Source organism: Schistocerca americana, chromosome 7, assembly GCF_021461395.2.
Source record: "Schistocerca americana isolate TAMUIC-IGC-003095 chromosome 7, iqSchAmer2.1, whole genome shotgun sequence".
In the NCBI taxonomy this organism is placed as follows: Eukaryota; Metazoa; Arthropoda; class Insecta; order Orthoptera; family Acrididae; genus Schistocerca; species Schistocerca americana.
The window spans coordinates 401120807-401128817 of NC_060125.1; positions in this window are offsets into that span (position 1 = coordinate 401120807).

The following is an 8011-nucleotide window of genomic DNA, read 5'->3' on the forward strand; positions in this document are numbered from 1 at the left end:
GGCAACTGGCGTCTGACCTCGCAGTATACACTGGGCGTGTTGCATCGAGGCACACGGTGTACAGGAGGCTTCCGTAGAGTGGCCTTCATTATCGGAGACCTGCTGTATGTGTACCTCTGACGCGTCATCACGGAACGGCACGTCTAGAGTGGAGGTGTCAATATGCCACCTGGACGGTCGGACAGTGGGCCATGTTCTTTTCACACATGAGTCCTGATTTTTTTCTGAGAGTGATTCTCAACGGATTCGCACCTTGAGGACACCTGGAACACGATTTCGGGACCCAAACATTGTGGAAAGATACCGATGAGGCTCCTTAATGGTATAACAGGATAACGTTGATCTCGAAACTGTACTGGTGAATCGGCAATGTTTAACTGCTGTCAGGTATCGTGACGAGATCTTGAGACCTCACGTGCGGTTTCTGCGAAGTGCTGATAATCCAGGCTTCGTACTGATGAATTTTTAATGCTCCACCTCATAGAGCACTGGTGGTTGATGTTTTCTTGGAAATGGAAGATATTGCACGCATGGCGTAACTTGCTCTTTCTCCCGATTTGAACGCCGTAGTACATGTCTGGTATGTACTAGGGAGAAGGGTCTTGTCACGTCAGCATCCGATAGTTAGTCTTCAAGACTTGCGAGCAGCTTTGTGGAAGAATAGGCATTATTGCCACAACTTGAGATTGATGACATCAATCACAGTGGTCACATCCCATACCGAGCACACTAACTAGTTCTCAGAATGTGTGTGCAAATCCGTTAATTTGGAAAAAACGAAGAACATTTTTGTCTGCCGTTATGCACGTTGCAGCTGTTTACGTTCTGTATTCTTAACATTGTTTCTACCTTACTATCACCTGTTTATGTTGTTTTGTGGCCAAATAATCGAAAGTTTGCAAATTTTCCTTTTATTATTTTAATTTTGTACGCCAGTGTTCAGCATACACTTACGTCCAAAATTAAAACAACAAATGGCTTATATGTGGCAAGCATGCGTTTAAGATGCACAAGCAGGGCACCCGGAAGCCGGATACATTTGCGGGCTCCGAATAAGTAAAGAAAGCGACTTACAAAACATTTTCGTAACCTCAAGTAGTTCAAAACCCCAATTACTTAAATCACACAAGAAAATCACAACTCTTTCACAATTATCTAATGTAAACTGTTGCTTCCATACGAGCGACACTCTCCTCAAATTGAGTGCCGAGACACAACACCAGGAAAAAACAACAACAAGAGGCTAAACAGAGTCCGATATACACCCCAATTACTTAAAACACACAAGAAAATCACAACTCTTTCACAATTATCTAATGTAAACTATTGTTTCCATACGAGCGACACTCTCCTCAAATTGAGTCCCGAGACACAACACCATGGAAAAACAACAACAAGAGGCTAAACAGAGTCCGATATACATCCCAATTACTTAAAACACACAAGAAAATCACAGCTCTTTCACAATTATCTAATGTAAACTATTGTTTCCATACGAGCGACACTCTCCTCAAATTGAGTCCCGAGACACAACACCAGGGAAAAACAACAACAAGAGGCTAAACAGGGTCCGATATACAGGGTGAGCACTAAGTATTGCCCTGATTATAAAGGTTTATAACAGAATAACAGTTTGACGTAATAATTTACATTTTATGCCGTTACGTAGGTTAGTGTTACTAGTTTTTTTTAAGACCACTTACGTTAGTAAACCTCAACCTGTGCTCCCTCGGTAACTCGGAGAATGTCGAGGCGGTATTCCAGTTCCCGCTAGGTGTTTCGTAACATGTGTTCTGTCACAGTACCCACAACAGCTTGTATCCTAGCTTTCAGTTCGTCGACATTAGCAGCTGGTGTGACGAAGACTCTGTCCTTGATACCCAGAAAAAGAAGTCAAGGGGCGTAGTATTTGGAGAGCGGGGTTGCCAGGGTGTTGGACTGTTCCTTCCAGTCCACCGACCCGGTCGTTATTCCCCTCTCCAGAAATTGCACCCCTTGACTTTTTTCTGGGAATATACCAGGGGCAGAATCTTCGTCACACCAGTTGCTGACGTCGACTAACTGAAGTCTAGGATACAAGCTGCTATGGGTACTGTGACAGAACACATGTCACGAAACAGCTGGCGGGAACTGGAATACCGCCTCGACATTCTCCGAGCTACCAAGGGAGCACACGTTGAGGTTTACTAACGTTAGTTGTCTTAAAAAAGAACTAATAACACTAACCTATGCAACGGCATCAAATGCAACTTATTATATCAAACGACTGTTCTTTAATAAATTTTTATAATCAGTGCTAGATTTTGTGCTCACCCTATAGAAGCGGCAAGTCACGAACACGCGCAAAGAAAAGAAATGATCGTATGGGACTGTAGGCCGGGAGGTCCCATTCGGGTTCGGCCGCCAGGTGCAAGTCTTATTGCAGTGGAAGCCACATTGGGCGACTTGCGGCCGATGATGAGGATGAAATAATGATGAGGACAACATAACACCCAGTCCCCGAGCAGAGAACTTCTCCAACCCGGAGGTGCTGGAAGGTTTCTTGAGGAATGGCAACCCATTCTTCAGGGAGTGCTCCACTGAGGAGAAGTATAAATGTCGGTCTGTGAAGCATGGCATTACGTCGGCATTCCAAAGCATCCCAAAGTTGTTCTATAGAATTCAGGTCAGGACTCTGTGCTGGCCAGTCCATTACAGGGATGTTATTGTCGTGTAACTACTCCACCACAGGCAGTGCATTATGAAAAGGTGTTCGATTGAGTAGAAAGATCCAATCGCCATCCCCGGATTGGTCTTCAACAGTGGGAAGCAAGAAGGTGTTCAGAACATCAATGGAGACCAGTGGTGTGTAGTGCCACGCAAAAAACAATGTGTGCAATCCCCCTCCATGAAAAACACCGCCACACCATAACACCACCTCCGAATCTTACTGTTGTCGCTACACACGCTGGCATCGGATCGCCACATTGTGTACCGTGATTCGTCACTCCACACAACCTTTTTTCCACTGTTCAATTGTCCAATTTTCACGTTCCTTTCACCAAGCGAGGCGTCTTTAGGCATTTACCACCGTGATGTGTGTCTTATGAGCAGCCGCTCGGCCATAAAATCCAAGTTTTCTCATCTCCCGCCTAACTGTCAGAGTACTTGCAGTGGATCCTTATTCAGTTTCGAATTCCTGTGTGATGGTCTGGATAGATTTCTACCTATGACACCTTACGACCCTCTTCAACTGTCGGCGGTCTCTGTCAGGCAACAGACGAGGTCGGTCTGTGCGCTTTTGTGCTGTACGTGTCTTTTCGTGTTTCCACTTCACTATCACATCAGAAACAGTGGACCTAGGGTTGTTTAGGAGTGCACAAATCTCGCGTACAGACGTATGACACAATTGACACCGAACCACCTAACCACGCTCGAAGTCCCTGAGTTCCGCAGAGCGCCCCATTCGGCTCTCTAACGATGTTTAATGCCTACTTAGGTTGCTGATATGGAGTACCTGGCAGTAGGTATCAGCACAACGCACCTAATATGAAAAACATATGTTTTTGGGGTGTGAGGATACTTTTGATCACATAGTGTATATACGAAAGATGATTACCTTTGTGGTTATCCCACGCACGCTGACTGCTGAATTGTACGTCAGTCTGGTGATTCCATCTGTTGTGCTGCCGTTCATAAATGCCATTCCAGGAGGTTTTTTCCAACATGATAACGCTTGCCCAAACACCGCTCCGTAACGTACCGTGCTCTACAGAGTGTCGACGCGTTGCCTTAGCCTGCTCAATCACCAGATATGTTTCCAATTGAGCTCATGTGGGACATCTTCGAACAACCTCTCTAGCGTCATCCACACCTAGCATTAACCGTTCCTGTATTGACCAAACAAGTACAACAGGCATGAAACTCCATCCCACAAACTGACATCCGTCACCTGGACAGCCGAATCCATGCTCGTTTGCAAGATTGCATTCAACAACCTCGCAGATACATCGGTTATTAATGAACCAGAATTTCACATTCGCCATGTTCTACTTCGCACCTATATTAACCTGTGGTGTTGCAATGTTTATCTCTTAAATACGTTAGCTAGGCAAATGGATTCCCGAAATTTCATTACTCTACGTTAATCATTTTTTGGTGTTGCGACTTTTTTAGGCCATTGTATTTCCATATATCGCAAACCAAGAAGAAAAGGAGCTCTCTACAATTACTTTTTCCCAAAAGAACGGAGTGTGTACTCTCTTTTAACTTCGTGGCCAATAAAATTTATGGCTGGTAAAAACTCGGGACCATGCAACTATCAGTTTATTTCTTAACGACTGAGCTATCCAGCCATACCTAACGAGTTTATTCCAGGGTTTTAATCCTGCTAGTGCCTGTGTCTTATTTCCCAAACTGTACAGAAGCTGTACTGTATACCAACCGGAACACTATTGCAGGAATCGTGAAAGTTGTTTGTTACAGTGTGAATTTTCGAAGTATTCTTTCTTTCACAAATTCAGACTCATAGGCTTGTCGGCAAGTTGGTATCAGATTTTTTTTTTTGGTCATCAGTCTACTGACTGGTTTGAAGCGGCCCGCCACGAATTCCTTTCCTGTGCTAACCTCTTCATCTCAGAGTAGCACTTGCAACCTACGTCCTCAATTATTTACTTGACGTATTTCAATCTCTATCTTCCTCTACAGTTTTTGCCCTCTACAGCTCCCTCTTCTACCATGGAAGTCATTCGCTCATGTCTTAGCAGATGTCGTATCATCCTGTCCCTCCTCCTTATCAGTGTTTTCCACATATTTCTTTCCCCTCCGATTCTACGTAGAACCTCCTCATTCCTTACCTTATCAGTCCACCTAATTTTCAACATTCGTCTATAGCACCACATTTCAAATGCTTCGATTCTCTTCTGTTCCGGTTTTCCCACAGTCCATGTTTCACTACCATACAATGCTGTACTCCAGACGTACATCCTCAGAAATTTCTTCCTCAAATTAAGGCCGGTATTTGATATTAGTAGACTTCCCTTGGACAGAAATGCCTTTTTTTTGCCATAGCGAGTCTGCTTGTGATGTCCTCCTTGCTCCGTCCGTCATTGGTTATTTTACTGCCTAGGTAGCAGAATTCCTTAACTTCATTGACTTCGTGACCATCAATCCTGATGTTAAGTTTCTCGCTGTTCTCATTTCTACTACTTCTCTCCGATTTACTCTCAAACCATACTGTGTGCTCATTAGACTGTTCATTCCGTTCAGCAGATCATTTAATTCTTCTTCACTTTCACTCAGGATAGCAATGTCATCAGCGAATCGTATCATTGATATCCTTTCACATTGTATTTTAATTCCACTCCTGAACCTTTCTTTTATTTCCATCATTGCTTCCTCGATGTACAGATTGAAGAGTAGGGGCGAAAGGCTACAGCCTTGTCTTACACCCTTCTTAATACGAGCACTTCGTTCTTGATCGTCCACTCTTATTATTCCCTCTTGGTTGCTGTACATATTGTATATGACGCGCCTCTCCCTATAGCTTACCCCTACTTTTTTCAGAATCTCGAACAGCTTGCACCATTTTATATTGTCGAACGCTTTTTCCAGGTCGACAAATCCTATGAAAGTGTCTTGAATTTTTTTTAGCCTTGCTTCCATTATTAGCCGTAACGTCAGATTTGCCTCTCTCGTCCCTTTGCCGGCCGCGGTGGTCTCGCGGTTCTAGGCGCCTAGTCCGGAGCCGCGCGACTGCTACGGTCGCAGGTTCGAATCCTGCCTCGGGCATGGATGTGTGTGATGTCCTTAGGTTAGTTAGGTTTAAGTAGTTCTAAGTTCTAGGGGACTGATGACCACAGATGTTAAGTCCCATAGTGCTCAGAGCCATTTGAACCATTTTTTTCGTCCCTTTACTTTTCCTAAAGCCAAACTGATCGTCACCTAGCACATTCTCAATTTTCTTTTCCATTCTTCTGTATATTATTTTTGTAAGCAGCTTCGATGCATGAGCTGTTAAGCTGATTGTGCGATAATTCTCGCACTTGTCAGCTCTTGCCGTCTTCAGAATTCTGTGGATGATGCTTTTCCGAAAGTAAGGTGGTATATCGCCAGACTCATATATTCTACACACCAACGTGAATAGTCGTTTCGTTGCAACTTCCCCCAATGATTTTAGAAATTCAGATGGAATGTTATCTATCCCTTCTGCCTTATTTGACCGTAAGTCCTCCAAAGCTCTATTAAATTCCGATTCTAATACTGGATCCCCTATCTCTTCTAAATCGACTCCTGTTTCTTCTTCTATCACATCAGACAAATCTTCACCCTCATAGAGGCTTTCAATGTATTCTTTCCACCTATCTGCTCTCTCCTCTGCATTTAACAGTGGAATTCCCGTTGGACTCTTAATGTTACCACCGTTGCTTTTAATGTCACCAAAGGTTGTTTTGACTTTCCTGTATGCTGACTCTGTCCTTCCGACAATCATATCTTTTTCGATGTCTTCACATTTTTCCTGCAGCCATTTCGTCTTAGCTTCCCTGCATTTCCTATTTATTTCATTCCTCAGCGACTTGTATTTCTGTATTCATGATTTTCCCGGAACGTGTTTGAACTTCCTCCTGTCATCAGTCAACTGAAGTATTTCTTCTGTTACCCATGGTTTCTTCGCAGCTACCTTCTTTGTACCTATGTTTTCCTTCCCAACTTCTGTGATGGCCCTTTTTAGAGATGTCCATTCCTCTTCAACCGTATTGCCTACTGCGCTATTCCTTATTGCTGTATCTATAGCGTTAGAGAACTTCAAACGTATCTCGTCATTCCTTAGTACTTTCATATCCCACTTCTTCGCGTATTGATTCTTCCTGACTAATGTCTTGAACTTCAGCCTACTCTTCATCCCTACTATATTGTGATCTGAGTCTATATCTGCTCCTGGGTACGCCTTACAATCCAGTATCTGATTTCGGAATCTCTGTCTGACCATGATGTAATCTAATTGAAATCTCCCCGTATCTCCCGGCCATTTCCAAGTATACCTCCTCCTCTTGTGATTCTTGAACAGGGTATTCGCTATTACTAGCTGAAACTTGTTACAGGACTCAATTAGTCTTTCTCATCTTTCATTCCTCGTCCCAAGCCCATATTCTCCTGTAACCTTTTCTTCTACTCCTTCCCCTACAACTGCATTCCAGTCGCCCATGACTATTAGTTTTTCGTCCCCCTTTACATACTGCATTACCCTTTCAATATCCTCATACACTTTCTCTATCTGTTCATCTTCAGCTTGCGACGTCGGCATGTATACCTGAACTATCGTTGTCGGTGTTGGTCTGCTGTCGATTCTGATTAGAATAACCCGGTCACTGAACTGTTCACAGTAACACACCCTCTGCCCTACCTTCCTATTCATAACGAATCCTACACCTGTTATACCATTTTCTGCTGCTGTTGATATTACCCGATACTCATCTGACCTGAAATCCTTGTCTTCCTTCCACTTCACTTCACTGACCCCAACTATATCTAGATTGAGCCTTTGCATTTCCCTTTTCAGATTTTCTAGTTTCCCTACCACGTTCAAGCTTCTGACATTCCACCACGCCCCGACTCGTAGAACGTTATCCTTTCGTTGATTATTCAATCTTTTTCTCATGGTAACCTCCCCCTTGGCAGTCCCCTCCCGGAGATCCGAATGGGGGACTATTCCGGAATCTTTTGCCAATGGAGAGATCATCATGACACTTCTTCAATTGCAGGCCACATGTCCTGTGGATACACGTTACGTGTCTTTAATGCAGTGGTTTCCATTGCCATCTGCATCCTCATGTCGTTGATCATTGCTGATTCTTCCGCCTTTAGGGGCAATTTCCCACCCCTAGGACAAGAGAGTGCCCTGAAACTCTATCCGCTCCTCCGCCCTCTTTGACAAGGCCGTTGGCAGAATGAGGCTGACTTCTTATGCCGAAAGCCTTCGGCCGCCAACGCTAATTATTTACCAAAATTTAGGCAGTGGCGGGGATCGAACCCG